This window comes from Hypomesus transpacificus, unplaced genomic scaffold, assembly GCF_021917145.1.
Source record: "Hypomesus transpacificus isolate Combined female unplaced genomic scaffold, fHypTra1 scaffold_188, whole genome shotgun sequence".
Lineage (NCBI taxonomy): Eukaryota > Metazoa > Chordata > Actinopteri > Osmeriformes > Osmeridae > Hypomesus > Hypomesus transpacificus.
The window spans coordinates 256,810-274,363 of record NW_025813737.1 but is presented as its reverse complement, the minus strand read 5'-3'; the positions used below and the strand labels follow the sequence as shown (position 1 = coordinate 274,363).

The 17,554-nt window shown below is 51.6% G+C and overlaps 1 long non-coding RNA gene across 1 annotated transcript; it reads right to left on the bottom strand.

Annotated features, from left to right (window-relative positions):
• Positions 1 to 12,825: 12,825 nt before the first annotated feature.
• LOC124489258 lies at positions 12,826 to 13,807 on the bottom strand. Its single transcript, XR_006958780.1, has 3 exons — positions 13,643 to 13,807; positions 13,104 to 13,280; positions 12,826 to 12,930 (listed from the first exon to the last, which is right to left on the bottom strand). It is a non-coding gene; the product is annotated as an uncharacterized LOC124489258 (long non-coding RNA).
• Positions 13,808 to 17,554: the final 3,747 nt, after the last annotated feature.

The window sequence follows — 17,554 nt, the reverse complement described above, 5'->3', positions numbered from 1 at the left end:
ATGTTTGAGTCCATGTTTGAACTCCAGGGGTCTCGGGGTGCGGGGGTATCCGACCGGGGTGCCTCTTGGGCGGGCACTGGGTCCTGGGCAGACCCTCTGCTGGATGTTTGAGTCCATGTTTGACCTCCAGGGGTCTCGGGGTGCGGGGGTATCCGACCGGGGTGCCTCTTGGGCGGGCACGGGGTCCTGGGGGTCCTGGGCAGACCCCCTGCTGGATGTTTGAGTCCATGGTTGACCTCCAGGGGTCGCCAGGGTGCGGGGGTATCCGACCGGGGTGCCTCTTGGGCGGGCACTGGGTCCTGGGCAGACCCCCTGCTGGATGTTTGAGTCCATGGTTGACCTCCAGGCCTCTCGGGGTCCGGGGGGTATCCGACCGGGGTGCCTCTTGGGTGGGCACGGGGTCCTGGGCAGAACCCCTGCTGGATGTTTGAGTCCATGTTTGACCTCCAGGGGTCGCCAGGGTGCGGGGGTATCCGACCGGGGTGCCTCTTGGGCGGGCACGGGGTCCTGGGCAGACCCTCTGCTGGATGTTTGAGTCCATGGTTGACCTCCAGGCCTCTCGGGGTCCGGGGGGTATCCGACCGGGGTGCCTCTTGGGCGGGCACTGGGTCCTGGGCAGACCCTCTGGTTCTTTCAGGTCTCTGAAAACCAGGTTTCTGAAACCGCGCCGATGGTCGTCTGGTGGACTGGGGCCCGCGACCATGTAAAGTTTGTAATCTCGAAGCTGGGAGACTGCTGAAAAGGCTGGGAAAACGGTCAAACACGGTTATCTCCGGTGCCGTTCAACCGATTTTTGTGAATAAAGGCTCGTTGGATAGGTAAGATCCGGGGCAACAAAACCCCGGTGTTCAACTTTTGCGCACGTGCGCGTGCGCGACACAGGAACCGAAACAAAAATTCAAACGTCTCCCCTGAAATAAGTACACCTTTTCAGGGGAAAATAAACACTCCCCTCCGTGCCCCCGGGTCTAACTGGAATAATAAAAGAGTCCCCAGCCAAATCCCATGTTCCGTTGAATAACTGTGAATTTATTATCTTGCCAGCATTCAATAAGTCAAGCACACTTTCAGTCTGCAAAAGTGGAAGGAATTGAGACTTGTGTAGAGGCATCTCCACTTTGCGGGCACTCAGAGACTCGGGGGAAGACTTTTTGGATAGGTATGGACCGGGGGAAGAAGGCCGAGGAGAGAACCCCGGGCGTGCACGCGCGTGGGAGACGCACGGAACGAAACAAGATTTCAAACACTTCTACCGAAATGGGAACACGTTTTCCGGGTGAAATAACCACAGTGCACGCTGCCCCCGCCTCTAACTTAAATGGGAAAATTGTCCCCGTCGAGATCCATGGGACACAACGGACACGGGAGGCCGACGAATATTTCAAACGTCTCCCCCGAAAAAAGTACACCTTTTCCGGGGAAAGAAAACAAATTCCCCGCTGCCCCCGCCTCTAACTTAAATGGGAAAATTGTCCCCGTCGAGATCCATGGGACACAACGGACACGGGAGGCCGACGAATATTTCAAACGTCTCCCCCGAAAAAAGTACACCTTTTCCGGGGAAGATAAACACTCTCCACGCTACCCCCGGGTCTAACTTGAATTTTAAAAGTGTCCCCAGCCAAATCCCACGTTCGGGTGAATAACTGTGAATTTTACACCTCCAAAGCATTCAAAAAGTCAAGCACACTTTCAGTCGGCAAAAGTGGAAGGAATTTGAGACTCGTGTGGAGGCATCTCCACTTTGCGGGCACTCAGAGACTCGGGGGAAGACTTTTTGGATAGGTATGGACCGGGGGAAGAAGGCCCATGAGAGACCCCCGGGCGTGCACGCGCGCGGGAAACGCACGGAACGAAACAAGATTTCAAACGCTTCTACCGAGTCGGGAACACGTTTTCCGGGTGAAATGACCACAGTGCACGCTGCCCCCGCCTCTAACTTATATGGGAAAATTGTCCCCGTTCAAATCCATGGGGCAGAACGAAAACGGGAGGCCCACGAATATTTCAAACGTCTCCCCCGAAAAAAGTACACCTTTTCCGGGGAGAAAAAACACACTACCCGCTGCCCCAGCCTCCAACTTGAATTATAAAAGTGTCCCCAGCCAAATCCCACGCTCGGGCGAGAAACGGCGAATTTTACCCTTTTTCACCTTTCCACACCTCCAGCGCACCCTCACACGGTCATCCCCGGCCTCCCAGGGGACCACCACTCCGGGACGTCCCCGGGCACCCATCCCCGGGCTCCCAAGGGACCCCCACTCCGGCCGCACCCTGCACACCCACTTTTGGGATCCAAGGGGACCCCCCCACACCCTCCCGGCCTCCCCGGGGACCCCCTCTCCAAGGGGGGACTGCACACCTCCGGGGGGGGTGTCCCCCATCACCCATTCACCGGGGGGCCCTGTGCACCCACTATTAAGCCCACCCCCTGTGTTAAAACCCATTAAATGCAACTTTAAGAAATATGTGCCCCTGGTCATCCAATTGACTTCCATTCAAAATGGACTTAGGTTTTGAAGGCTTAGAATTTTGTGCACCTGGGCATCCGCCCATTGACTTCCATTCAAAATGGACTTAGGTTTTGGAGGCTTAGAATTTTGTGCACCTGGGCATCCGCCCATTGACTTCCATTCAAAATGGACTTAGGTTTTGAAGGCTTAGAATTTTGTGCACCTGGGCATCCGCCCATTGACTTCCATTCAAAATGGACTTAGGTTTTGAAGGCTTAGAATTTTGTGCACCTGGGCATCCGCCCATTGACTTCCATTCAAAATGGACTTAGGTTTTGAAGGCTTAGAATTTTGTGCACCTGGGCATCCGCCCATTGACTTCCATTCAAAATGGACTTAGGTTTTGAAGGCTTAGAATTTTGTGCACCTGGGCATCCGCCCATTGACTTCCATTCAAAATGGACTTAGGTTTTGAAGGCTTAGAATTTTGTGCACCTGGGCATCCGCCCATTGACTTCCATTCAAAATGGACTTAGGTTTTGAAGGCTTAGAATTTTGTGCACCTGGGCATCCGCCCATTGACTTCCATTCAAAATGGACTTAGGTTTTGGAGGCTTAAAAGTTTGTGCCTCTGGTACTCCGCCCATTGACTCCCATTCAAAATGGACTTAGGTTTTGGTTGTTTTCACCGACATGTCATCCCTTTTGAGTCCACAGGAGGGTGACTGTTTGTGGGCTTTGGTTTTTGGGGAAGTACCACTCCTTGCCTCTCGGCGTCCCTCCATTGACTCCCCTACCATGGATCAACACTGTCCCCGCCCAGTACACGCTTCCCATGGAAAAACACCTTCCTGCCAATCGGCAATTATGCCTTGATTGATGCCGACCGACCTCAATGCTTGCCGCACATCATGGACGTTTCATGGAAGAAGGTAGTGAAACCCTGCATTCTCTGCTCTGGGAAACCTTTCGCCCGACTAGACAGACATCTTACAAAGGTGCACAAATTGAAAGTTGGCACCCACGATTACGACAATGCTTACAGAGGACTGACATCCAAGGATGCCGCCGAGGACGATCAACACCTCAAGCCGGGGTGCTCAAATACCCACAACGCTGTACCCACCGGTCCGGAGACCCACCAGAACATGTCCAGTTCCAGCCCCAGTTCCAGCTGCAGCTCAACCGACGAAGACACAGACACTGGGACCATTGTGAGCGCTTACCACGCTTACCTGGTGATCCCGCAAGCTTCGAAAAGACAGATGGAAAACGTCAAAAGCACCGTTAATCGAATCATAGACTTTATGGGTCAAATTAAGAACTTTGAAGAACCAGAAGCAGTTCAAAGTTGGTACAGCGACCTGTCCACCCGAGGTCTGAAGGCGAGTACCCTCAAATCGTACCTCTGTGACGTTACTGCGTTTGTGAAGTGGGTTGAAGATTATAAGCCGACCGGCCTTGCCGTTTCGAAAAAGGTCCTCCGTCCCATGCTCATGAAATTGAGCAAGCTTTCAAGAGACAACCGTGTCAACGTTCGTAGACACCGGCTGACCATCACCCATTCCCAGCAGACGGGCCTGCTAAGGAGTGAGGAGATCCGTGCCATTGGCACCGATTTGGATAGGTGCATACCCGAGCTACTGCTGGCTTTGGAGAGGGCTGCTACGCATCGGAACGCTAACAGGGCTGCAGCTGCCATCATCCTGCAGGTTACAATATTCAACGGCGCCAGGCGCGGGGTTTTCTTGGAGATGACCCGCGACAACTTTGCCTCCGCCGAGCGCCTGGAGGATATGTTTCTTGTTTCAGTGCCGGAGCACAAGACGGCGCAATATCATGGCCCTGCCGTCTTAGCTCTCACGGGGGAAGAGCATGGATGGCTCTCTCGCTTTGTAGAGGCATCCACCAAGCTTCCCGGTTACCCTCGGAACACCGACCAGAGACTGTTCTTTTCCCGCAGCGGATCTTGCATGAATGGGCTATCCACAAACGTCCGGAAGTTGATGCATAGCTTGGGCCACCAAGGCATCACCCTGCATCACTTACGCCATTCCATAAGCACATTAAATTGGACCCACATGAGCGGGTCGGAACGAAATTTGATAGCTCACCATATGTGCCATTCTGCTGTTACCGAAGAGAGGTTTTATGTCCGCATTGGGACACCTCTTGGGCATGTTCAGGCCCGCAAAAACATCGCTGCTTTGCTGTGTGGTCCAAATGTTTGAATAAAAGAACCATTTGAATGAATTTCGTCTCGTGTTTACGTGGGTTTCAAAGCCCGAGCATACACATCTCACATCGGCCACTCCTCTCCCTCAAAGTGGACGTGCGCCCTAGCCCTAACCCAAAGAATTTCCGGTCCATACTTCAGTATTTTGGTTCAATATTAGGAGGAAAGTCTTCGGACAACAGTATGTCAACCCTGTGGGATGCTAATACTGTCAGACTCCTATTGTTTAGCTCTTGAGCCGACAGACTAGTGCTTGCAAGTCAGTTCTTTTAGACTTTTAGAATATATTCTTTATTCCATTTCAGGGGTTGGAGTGAGAGGGTTTTCAGGTGCGCGTGCCATAATGGGGTCTCACCTGAACTGTGGTCCCGTCGGGGTCCCACAGGGTGTTTCCTCGTCACTATTGCCAAACCTAACTCTGCCGGGGCCTTGGCCCTGCTCGCTCCATATACCCCTTCTCTTCCACTGCTCGCTCATATTGTTCCGAAGGCCGAAACGCCCAATGAAGACTGATGGGCTCCCATTTATTAAAAAGGTCAGGTTTGACAACAAGAAAACTCAACAGTTGAAGAAGACTTGGACACGGGATGTTGGATGAAGACTGATGGACTCCTATTTGCTGAAAAGGTCAGGTTGCCAACAAGAAAACACAGCAGTTGAAGAAGAATTGGACACAGGATATTGGATGAAGACTGATGGGCTCCCATTTATTGAAAAGGTCAGGTTTGACAACAAGAAAACACAGCGGTTGAAGAAGACTTGGACACGGGATGTTGGATGAAGACTGATGGGCTCCTATTTGCTAAAAAGGTCAGGTTTGACATCAAGAAAACACAGCAGTTGAAGAAGACTTATACACGGGATGTTGGATGAAGACTAACGGGATCCGGATTTAGACCGACTCTGTACTCTTGGAATCATGACCATCTGTCCATTGAGGCCCGAGCCGGTGTCCCTTGAGTTTATTTTGTCTCATGGGCTAAAACCATAATCTCTGAACCACCTGGACTCACTGCTGGGCTCTCAGCCCTCTACAGTGATTCTGATCTTGGGCCTTGTCATGGGACGTGGTCTCGGGTGACTGCCTGGAGTGGCGGTGGGCATCGGGTATATCGGATGTGATCCTGATGTCAGGTTAGCCGGCGGTCATCTGTCAGGGCATTGATTGGGCATCACGGTCTGCATTGTTGGTGCTGGGGAAGATCGGATGTGACCTCAACCACTTTGCGGGCTTTGGTGGTCTGGGTTGTATTATTGTTCAGAGTAGGGATGTGCTTGTGTAACATGATTTCTCTGTGAGACTGCTGGCTCTGGGCTTCTGGATTGTGTTGGTCTTAACCTCTATGGTGATTCGGAGTCTGAGAACGATTTTAATTAAGTTTTGATAATCACTCAGAAGATGTGTTTTGCCAACACTCTGGACAGGACGACACAGGAATTCTTCACTCAAGCTCTCTACAGGATTTCTCCACTTTAGAATAATCTTGGGATGGGGAGTGTATGTTACTCACTCTTTTCTACTTTTCCTAGTCTTTCTCTGCCTTCCGTGGGTGTCTACACTATGGGTCACTGCTCTATTTTCTTTCTCCAACTCTTGCCTAAACCCAACCCCCCCCCCCCTCTCTCCCTACCCTAACCCCACCTACACCCTATCCTAACCCCAACCCTAGACCCCTGGTGGGTCTCTCTTTCTCTCCTAAACCTAACCCTGCTTTCTATCCTAACCCTCTTTTATTCCTAGGACAGGTAAGTATTATTATTATTGACATTCATGTTGTCTTATGGTGAAGCAGCTCAGGTAGGTATTATTATTGACATGAATATTTTATTGTTTGGTAGGTTTTTATTAGTAAAATTGCTTTTTAATATTAAAGTCGCTAGTTTATTGGAAAGTCGCTAGTTCATTGGAAAGTCGCTTTGAGTTAAGGCGTCTGGGCATTCTGTTAGTTTTTCCCATTTCTTTTCAGAACAGCATTGGGTGGGACGGTTTCTCTGTGGACTGGACTTTTTTTTACAAAATTCAGGTGTTGACGTACCAATTGGACTGGAATCACACACTGGGGATTTGATCAACCCTGGTGGGCCTGCCTATGGTGAGGGTGTCTAGTGTTTCGAAGGCCGAAACACCCAATGATCCTAGGTATACTACTGATGATGTGATTCCACAATTTAGATTCTCACATTTGGCGTTAATTCTCACTTCTACTTGACTGACAAACGCTGTGACAGCTGTATTTATTTTAGCAATAGGAGGGTTGAAGTCTTGAGACGATGGTATATCATCCAGAGGGATGTTAATGCTGATGGGCTCCTATTTGCTAAAAAGGTCAGGTTTGACAACAAGAAAGCACAACAGTTGAAGAGGACTTGGACATTGGATGAAGACTAATGGAAAGGTCAGGTTTGACAACAACATTTGAAGAAGACTTTGACACAGGATGTTGGAAGAGGACTTGAACACAGGATATTGGATGAAGACTATGATCCCTCTCAACACCTCCCCTAAACCCCCCCCACACTCCCTTCTCTCTCCCCGCCACCCCCCACCCCTTTCCCTGCCCCCGGCCAACCCCCGCCACCCCCCACCCCTTTCCCCGCCCCCCGGCCAACCCCCGCCATCCCCCGCCCCCGCAACCCCCCATCCCCCCCCCCCCCCCCTTTTTTTACTCTCTCCTCCCATCCTGGGAATTACCCCTTGGATGGTAGGTAGAGGCTGACTAAAGCCCTGTGGGCAACAGTGTTCCTCGCCCTGTGGGTGTCGACTCTGTATGGTCATATTGTAGATATATAGATTCTCACACTTCCCTCATTGTTTTCCCCACCCCTTTCCGCACCACCCTTCAGCTCTCTTCCCCCCCCCCAGCCCCCCCCACCCTCTCACCACCCTCCAGCTCTCTCCCCCCGCCACCCCCACCCAAAGAATTTCCGGTCCATACTTCAGTATTTTGGTTCAATATTAGGAGGAAAGTCTTCGGACAACAGTATGTCAACCCTGTGGGATGCTAATACTGTGAAGACTAGGAGGGTTGAAGTCTTGAGACGATGGTATATCATCCAGAGGGATGTTAATGCTGATGGGCTCCTATTTGCTAAAAAGGTCAGGTTTGACAACAAGAAAGCACAACAGTTGAAGAGGACTTGGACATTGGATGAAGACTAATGGAAAGGTCAGGTTTGACAACAACATTTGAAGAAGACTTTGACACAGGATGTTGGAAGAGGACTTGAACACAGGATATTGGATGAAGACTATGATCCCTCTCAACACCTCCCCTAAACCCCCCCCCACACTCCCTTCTCGCTCCCCGCCACCCCCCACCCCTTTCCCTGCCCCCGGCCAACCCCCGCCCCCGCCACCCCCCACCCCTTTCCCCGCCCCCGCCACCCCCCATTCCCCCCCCCCTTTTTTTTACTCTCTCCTCCCATCCTGGGAATTACCCCTTGGATGGTAGGTAGAGGCTGACTAAGGCCCTGTGGGCAGCGGTGTTCCTCGCCCTGTGGGTGTCGACTCTGTATGGTCATATCGTAGATATATAGATTCTCACACTTCCCTCATTGTTTTCCCCACCCCTTTCCGCACCACCCTTCAGCTCTCTTCCCCCCCCCCCCCTCAGCCCCCCCCCCCCCCCCACCCTCTCACCACCCTCCAGCTCTCTCCCCCCGCCACCCCCACCCAAAGAATTTCCGGTCCATACTTCAGTGTTTTGGTTCAATGTTGGGAGGAAAGTCTTCGGACAGCAGTATGTCAGCCCTGTGGGATGCTAATACTGTCAGACTCCTATTGTTTAGCTCTTGAGCCGACAGACTAGTGCTTGCAAATCAGTTCTTTTAGACTTTTAGAATATATTCTTTATTCCATTTCAGGGGTTGGAGTGAGAGGGTTTTCAGGTGCGCGTGCCTTAATGGGGTCTCACCTGAACTGTGGTCCTGTCGGGGTCCCACAGGGTGTTTCCTCGTCACTATTGCCAAACCTAACCCCCCCCTAACCCTAACCCTAACCCTCTTCTTGTGGTTTTATTCAGGGTCAAAGTAGTTTGGCCTTGAACTTTTTTAGTCCTTATTTTATTTTTTTATGAAAACGCAATTCTTGCACATCTTCCACTGGGGAAACCTAGTTGGGTTGGCAGGGCTGAGTTCCCCTAAAAACTGGCCAGAAACTGGTGTGAGTTTTTGGTGTGGTTCTGTGTGCGTGTGGAGTGCAGTGCAGTGTGCCTACACAAACCCTTTCTTTTGTTTGGCCTAGAGCCCTTGGTTTTGGTTGCAAGAAAACACAGTGTGCAGTGCTACAGTGACTGGCCAAATATAGGGGAATTGTATCTAGGCCAACCCAGAAAGGGATCCCGATTGTGCAAGGGAGAAAGTTCTTTTCTGCCTTTATTAAGGAAAAGTTCTCCAAAAAATGCTTTTCTTAAAGCAAACTTTATATGTGCAAGAATAAAAGGACTAACAGGAAATGACCACATGAGATAGTTTTATTTTTAATTCTTAATGTCTGTGCACTTATATTCTTCTAAGGCACTAGAATTAATTGTGGACTGTCTAGCTCAAGTTTGGGCAATTCTTTTAGCAGTTTTCCAATCACTAGTGGAGTATGGAGGTGAGCCAGGAGCAACCCGCTGAAGGGGGAAATGCCCTGGGGGGAAACATAACAGAGGGAAGGAATTATACATCGAATCCTCTCAATATCCCACTCACCAAGAAATACTTCAAGCTTCTCCAAGCATTACATCACTCTGAGATTCTGAGTCATTCTATTTTGACAGGAGTCTGTCCTAAGGGGATGGAAAGACAGGTACAAAAATTAGCATATTTTATCAAACCATCCTCGCCATCGCTCAATACCACAGAAAGAGTGAAAAATGATACTCAAAGTGGTTGAGGGATGTATTGGAAACATTACGGGTCCACTACGATGGGGTAATGGGTTCAATTTTGGGAGACTTACCAGTACTGGATGAAAGGGCCCTTCAGGTAGCGGTGGGTTGGAGTAAGCTGAAATACAAAAGAAGATTCACTAGTACATCTGTGGATACTCTGCGTACAATGCTGATAACTCCAATGGAAATACCAGCTATTCCAAACCCACTGAACTCTGACAGTGTGGACTTCCCGCCGTTGCTCTGCTCCCCAGGGAGGGAGGGCCAGACCCCTTACATCCAGGGAACACCTATCCCTAAAAAACAGAGGACCAACCTGAGTAGGTTACGTCCAAAAAATACCCCTACCCATGGGAATAACAACTTACCTGGGAAAGGGGATTTGGCGACCTCTGGTGGTCCTCTGGGGACTGAAAGGTATAAAATTAGACCATTAGAGGGAGGAAGAACAACAATAACAACAGAGCCAATGCTACTTACCTTTAAGGAGGCCTTAATGTCATCTAGGCCGACTAGCGTTGTTATGATGGAGTTGCCACCCCAGACTCCCATACCCTTTAATCTCCAAATGGAGGACACCTCCTCAGAAATTGAGGCTGCACGGGGTCCTCCAGGAGGGGATTCTCACTCTGCAGGCGAGCGCTCTGCAGGTGAGGGGGGTGGGGAGAGGGGGGCAACAAACCAAAATCCTCCCCAACTCAGTAATGTGGCAGTCCACATTAGTGAGAGTCTTAATTCTTCTCCTTGTCCTAATGACCTGAGTGGTCCTCCAGAGGGCACTATGGGACAGCGAGAGACTATGATGGTGGCCAATGGGGGCCTCTTCCCAAATTCCCCCTTACCTAACCCCAACCCCTCCCTTTCCTGGGCCTCTCCTCCACTAGGGACAGATGGGGATCTTACCTCCACTCTGCCCCCGGTGCCTAACCCCAACTGTTTGGGAATGAATGGGGACTTGACCTCTACCCTGTCACCTGACCCTAACCTCAACCGTCCCGTTCCCCGTTCCCGCCCCTCCCCACACCCCCCCAGCCCCACTTACCTTAGTCCTCGCTGCCAGCTGCCATTGGCTACCGCCTCTCGTGTGGAACCTGTAAGACATCCAAATGTCCAAAGAAAGATCTTTGCATGGAACCTGGAAGTCACAAAACCAATACTGTTTATAGGAGATTCCAACCTCGCAAAAATACCTACCTTTGAAAATAACAACATTCAGGTAGACAGTTTCCCAGGGGCCTCTTGTGATCACCTAAGGGGAGTAATAGCAAAGCTAGCTCCCCAGCTGGAAGTGGAAAAGGTGATCCTTTCTGTAGGCCTGGTGAACTGTTTAAAGAAGAATGTACCTGATACATTACTGAAACAGATGCGACGACTCCTAGCGGTGTGTGACACAGGATTTCCAAATGCTATCATCTATGTAGCACAGATCCATTTCTCAGACAGGCTGGGTGACTTAGAAAAGAGCCTACTGAGGAGATTTAATGAGGATATTGTTAAAAGTTGTGAATATTTACCTGTCTTGGAGACGCGCTATTTTAATGTGATGCCAAGGGACCCGGTCCATTGGACTCCGGAAACTGCAGACAGAATTTTTAAACTATGGCTGGAATTTTTAAACTAAATGGAGACGAGTGTGATAATACAGCTCCATCATCCAACATTATGAACCTCTCAAGGTCTTATAGACTGAATGAGGTCGAGAAAAAAGTGCTGGAATTGGGACTTACCTTCATTCCTACTCCAAGGCAGCCAGACCGCAGGGAATTACGCCGAGACCTCCATATTTATCATAGGAGATTAAAACTGTTAGATCATTTTAATTATGAAAATGAATATGTCCATACACCCTTCACGGACCCGTCTAGCTGGGTGCCACAGAGGGTGGCTAACACAATTGAAACCCTTATCCAGAAAGATCTGGAAGCTCTTTGGGCCTTTAGACCAATGCCGGAGCAGACTTACAATCTGAGTACGGGGGAACTCCAAGCCATCAAGACTCTGGCAGAAAACCCGGCTCTGGTAATCAAACCGGCAGATAAGGGGTCACAAATTGTGATTATGGACAGGACTCAGTATCTTTTGGAAGCAGAAAAACAATTGGCCAACAGAGAACATTATACACCTTTATTACATTCAATGCAGCCCGAGACACAGATCATGATTCGCTTCGTCTTGTGTGAAATGTTTCAGGCTGACATAATAACATCAAAGCAAATGTCTTACCTGTTGGGACCGGATGTTCCCAGGCCAAGGGTTTTCTATCTGCTCCCTAAGATACACAAGGCCCTTGATAAATGGACTGTCCCGGGCCGGGTTCCCTGTGGCCGACCAATAGTAAGTGACTGTGGCTCAGAGTCGTCTAACATCGCTGAGTATCTGGACTCGCACATTAACCCACTCTCACACAGACATGCTTCTTACATAAAGGATACGTATGATTTTGTGGAGAAAGTTGGGTTAATTTCAGTCTCAGCCGATGCGTTTTTGTTTTCCATAGACATCAACTCACTATACACCAACATAGACACGACTCTGGGCCTGCAGGCAATTAGAGCTGCCTTTAATAAATTTCCTGTTGTAGGAAGACCTGATGCCTTTATTTTAGAACTTTTAAAGATGAGCCTGGACCGGAATGACTTTGAGTTCAACAATAAATATTACCTCCAGATTCATGGTACAGCGATGGGCAAGAAATTTGCCCTGGCCTATGCAAATTTGTATATGTGCGGGTGGGAAGAATCAGCATTTGTAAAATGTCGCCATCTGCCGTCACTGTACTTGAGGTACCTTGATGACATCTTCGGTATCTGGGAGGGAGATATGGAGAGTTTCAAAGAATTCTTAGAGGTCTTAAATACACATCATCCGGCCATCAAGATAACACACAACATCCAGAGAGAAACGTTGGAATTTCTAGACACACAGGTATTTTTTACATCCAGTTTGGGTGCAACAATAAAAAAATTAGCTACCAAGGTTTTCTTTAAGGAAACAGATAGACATGCTCTGCTCCACAAAAATAGTTATCATCCCAAGCATACATATAAAGGTCTGGTAAAATCACAACTTATCAGATTCCATCGCATTTGTACTCACCTGGAGGATGTGGAGGAGGCGACATCGGTCCTCTTTAAAGCCTTAAGGCCTCGGGGATATTCTCGGAGGTTCCTGAGGGGGATAAAGAGCGAAGTGAGAGGGGTGTTTCAAACAAATGGAAAATATGTGGTGAAAGATGATGAGAAAAAAATTATACCTGTGGTCACGACGTTCTCTCGTCCTCTTGGACGTTTGGGTGGCCAATTAAGGCACAACCTTGGACAGGCCCAGGAGACCCTGGAGGACCTGGGTTCTTTTAAGTTGATCTCTGCATACAGAAGGAATAAAAACCTGAAAGACAAACTGGTACACTCGAGCCTAAATAAGAAACCTAAGGTATCCCTAACAGAACAAGAACATTTCCACCAGGATGTCTATGTTGGAAATAGACATTCTGGGAGGGGGGTACCAATAAGGAAAAACATCAACTTTAAAACTTACAATGTGGTGTACGCAATTAGATGCTCGAGTTGCCAGAAACTGTACATTGGAGAATCCAAATACTCCATGGAGATCCGTTTTAAACAGCACAGGTATCAGGTCAGGAGAGGAAACAAGGAGACGGTCCTATACCGGCACTTTGCATTGCATGGGGTTAGCAATATGGGGATTGAGGGTCTGGAGAGCCAGAAAGAGTGGACAAAAACTCAAAGACAAAAGGCAGAGAGAACCTGGATTCATCTTTTAAGAACAATTGACCCATTAGGGCTAAATGAGAAATATTAAAAATCCAAACAGGTTCCGATTAAACATAAAGGAGTGTTTTTTAAAAAATCTTACTTTGTTGTCCCTGGGGATATCTGTAGACGTTACAGGTAGTTGGGATCTTCCACATGGCAGGGCTTCATATATATGTATATATATATATATGTTTTCTGTTGTAATAATATTGCTATGAATTATGATTTATTACATTTGTGTTGGGCGCTTGTTGCCCTGCCATGTGGGAGATCCCAGCTCCAGAATGCAGTTGCACTTACCTCTTTTGCTGCGTTCAATGTTGTAGGATTCACCTGGGGGAATAGAAAGAAAAGAATGTCACATTAGTTTATTGCACCCTCATTGAGGACGAACAATGTGCACTATACTTACCAAAAACACTTACCTTACAGACCTTCAAATCTCCATAAAAATTATTCTTTCATCTTCACATCTTTACAGGAACAATAGGTCTCCACAGTCCAGCACAATGAGCTAGTGCCAGTGCAACTCCAACCCTGCAAGGGGTTGAGATCTCTTATCTAACCTAACCCTAACCCTAACCCTGACGGGCTCCTATTTGCTAAAAAGGTCAGGTTTGACAACAAGAAAGCACAACAGTTGAAGAGGACTTGGACATTGGATGAAGACTAATGGAAAGGTCAGGTTTGACAACAACATTTGAAGAAGACTTTGACACAGGATGTTGGAAGAGGACTTGAACACAGGATATTGGATGAAGACTATGATCCCTCTCAACACCTCCCCTAAACCCCCCCCGCACTCCCTTCTCGCTCCCCGCCACCCCCCACCCCTTTCCCTGCCCCCGGCCAACCCCCGCCCCCGCCACCCCCCACCCCTTTCCCCGCCCCCGGCCAACCCCCGCCCCCGCCACCCCCCATTCCCCCCCCCCCTTTTTTTACTCTCTCCTCCCATCCTGGGAATTACCCCTTGGATGGTAGGTAGAGGCTGACTAAAGCCCTGTGGGCAACAGTGTTCCTCGCCCTGTGGGTGTCGACTCTGTATGGTCATATCGTAGATATATAGATTCTCACACTTCCCTCATTGTTTTCCCCACCCCTTTCCGCACCACCCTTCAGCTCTCTTCCCCCCACCCTCTCACCACCCTCCAGCTCTCTCCCCCCGCCACCCCCACCCAAAGAATTTCCGGTCCATACTTCAGTATTTTGGTTCAATATTAGGAGGAAAGTCTTCGGACAACAGTATGTCAACCCTGTGGGATGCTAATACTGTCAGACTCCTATTGTTTAGCTCTTGAGCCGACAGACTAGTGCTTGCAAATCAGTTCTTTTAGACTTTTAGAATATATTCTTTATTCCATTTCAGGGGTTGGAGTGAGAGGGTTTTCAGGTGCGCGTGCCATAATGGGGTCTCACCTGAACTGTGGTCCCGTCGGGGTCCCACAGGGTGTTTCCTCGTCACTATTGCCAAACCTAACCCTAAACCCTAACCCTAAACCCTGACCCCGACCCCAACCCTAACCCTCTGGGGTACCCCGGTCCCCCAGAGGACACTGCAACTGGCTATGGCCCTCCTGCCTAGCGTGGTGTTCCCGGCGGCCCCTGCCGTCACTTGGGCTGCCCCCGTGTCGGCAAGGAAGGCCGCCGCAGCACCCTACGCCTCCACCTCGACGTCCCGCAGGTCCTTGTCGGTCCTCTTTAGTATTCCGGAGGCACCGCTGGCCAGGGACGCGGGCGACACCCCCATGGACGTGACGCACGCTTCGACCACGACCTCCTCCTCCCCCTCCTCCCCCCCTCCCACCCTAGCCCCACCCCCCTCCCCTCCCACCTCCTCCACCATACCTCCCATCCTACACCCCGCCCCCCCTATGACCCCCTCCACCACCCCTCTACCCCCCTCCCCCCCACCCCCCTCCACCCCCCCGGTCAATCCTCTTGACCTTGCCGTGGACCGGGAATCGGGCATGGATTGTGGGCCCCCGGTTACTGGCACGGGGCCCCTCGTAGCCCCCCCACCACCCACCACCGACTCTCCAGTGTATGACACCGCTGGCCTGGACCTGACGGGGGCCAGCGATGACCTCCTCCTGGCTGACCATGTCAGTGATTTTGAGGTACAGCATCATCCCTTTTCCCAGCCTCTCCTGGCCTCCCTTTCTTCCCCCTCCCACACCCCTGGCCTGCTTTCAGGCCTTGAGGGACTGGAGGCCATCTTTGCGGAGGAGATGCGGACGCCGGTCCCCACCCCGCCTGCTCCTGTCCCCGCCGCACCCGCTCTTCTTGCGGCCGGGACCCCCCTCCTTCGCACCTCCACCCCCCTACCCTCCCCTTCCCCACCCATCACCACCATGGCCGCTCCCTCTCTAGTTCCCACTCCCCGTAGTATGGCGCCTACGGGGCGCCCGGCGGAGGCACGCCCGCTCCCCCTCTTCACTCGCCATGTCCACGGCCTTAAGAAGGACTGGTCCATCACCCCCACCCGCCCAATCCTCATCCTCGGGGACTCCAACCTGAACCGCCTCCCGGCTGTCCTGTCCGGGGACGTTCAGGTGGACTGCTACCCCGGGGCCAAGATTAAGCACGCCACTGGGATCATCAACAGTGTTGCGGTCCCCAACTTGCAGGTCAGATGTTTGATTCTGTCCTTCGGGCTGAACAACCGTGGCTCACCCCCCGCCTACTCACACCCTGAGGCGGATGTGATGCTTCGGCGGGCGCGCGCCACCTTCCCTCGGGCCTCCGTTTTGGTTCCTCTTATAAACGGAGACCCGGGTTTGCCGCGCCAGGAGAGGGACAACATCACTCTCCTTAACCGCTTCCTAGCGGCCAACAGTCCCGTCATCCCCCTCCTCCCAGCTGCCTCCTTCCATACCCTGCTGGACAATATCCATTGGACAGCGTCCACGGCCCGTGCCGTGCTCGCCCACTGGACCCCTTTCTTTTAATCACTGGGATCCTGTGCTTCGCCACGACCGTGGCTGCTAGCACGGGACCCCCGCCGACGCCATCCCATCTCAGGGTGAGCGCGGGACCTCAACACGCGCTCCCCTGCATGAGCCCTTTAAGAGCGCCCCCCCTCCATCCATGGAGGCACGGGCCCTTTAAGCGCGCTCCCCTCTTTCCGTGTGACACGGTCCCTTTAAGCGTGCTCCCGGCCGTCCGCGGAGGCGCGGACCCTTCAAACGCCCTCCCCCCCATCTAGGGAGGCGTGAGCCCTTTAGGTGCGCCCCCCTCCATTTTGGAGGTACGGCACCTTTAAGCGCGCTCCCCTCCTTCCGTGTGACACGGGCCCTTTAAGCGTGCTCCCGGCCGCCCGCGGGGGCACGGACCCTTTAAACGCCCTCCCCCCCATCTAGGGAGGCGTGAGCCCATTAAGCGCGCCCCCCTCCATTTTGGAGGTACGGCACCTTTAAGCGCGCTCCCCTCCTTCCGTGTGACACGGGCCCTTTAAGCGTGCTCCCGGCCGCCCGCGGGGGCGCGGACCCTTTAAACGCCCTGCCCCCCATCTAGGGAGGCGTGAGCCCTTTAAGTGCGCCCCCCTCCATTTTGGAGGTACGGCACCTTTAAGCCTGCTCCCCTCCATCCCATCCACGGAGGCAAGAGCCCTATACGCGCGCTCCCCTCCATCCACCATGAGCCTGTCCACCGTCAGGACCCATGCCTCCGTCTGCCTCTGTGACTGGGCCCGACGGGCTCTATCCATCTCCCTAAGGCCTCCCCCCACCCCCACCTGTACCTCCTACTCTACGGTAAATACTAAACTTTCTCCTCACCTCCCCACACACCTGAGCTCACTGCTTCACTGGCGTGCCTGAGTGGATACGGAGACTGTCCATCCATGTGTGCCCGACCTCTGTTTCATGCTGTCCCTCTGAGTGTTCTGCCACTCCGGAGGTCGGGTGGCTTGCGTTCCACTGGACACCCGACCTGGGTTCCCTTTGGGTTCCTGGAGGGGCCTAGCCCCTGTCCCGGCGTGTTGAGATCCTGTGTGGCTCTGGTAGATGCCCGTGCACTCACTCTATCCCGACTTGTTCGGTGACGAGAATTTTCAGACTTAAAACCCTAACCCCAACCCCAACCCTAACCCTAACCCCCCCTAACCCTGACCCTAACCCAACCCCAACCTAACCCTAACCCTGGATTCTCTCCTCGACGTTCCTTCACCTGGGGCCATCTGTGAGTCCATCCATCACAACTCCACGCTCATGC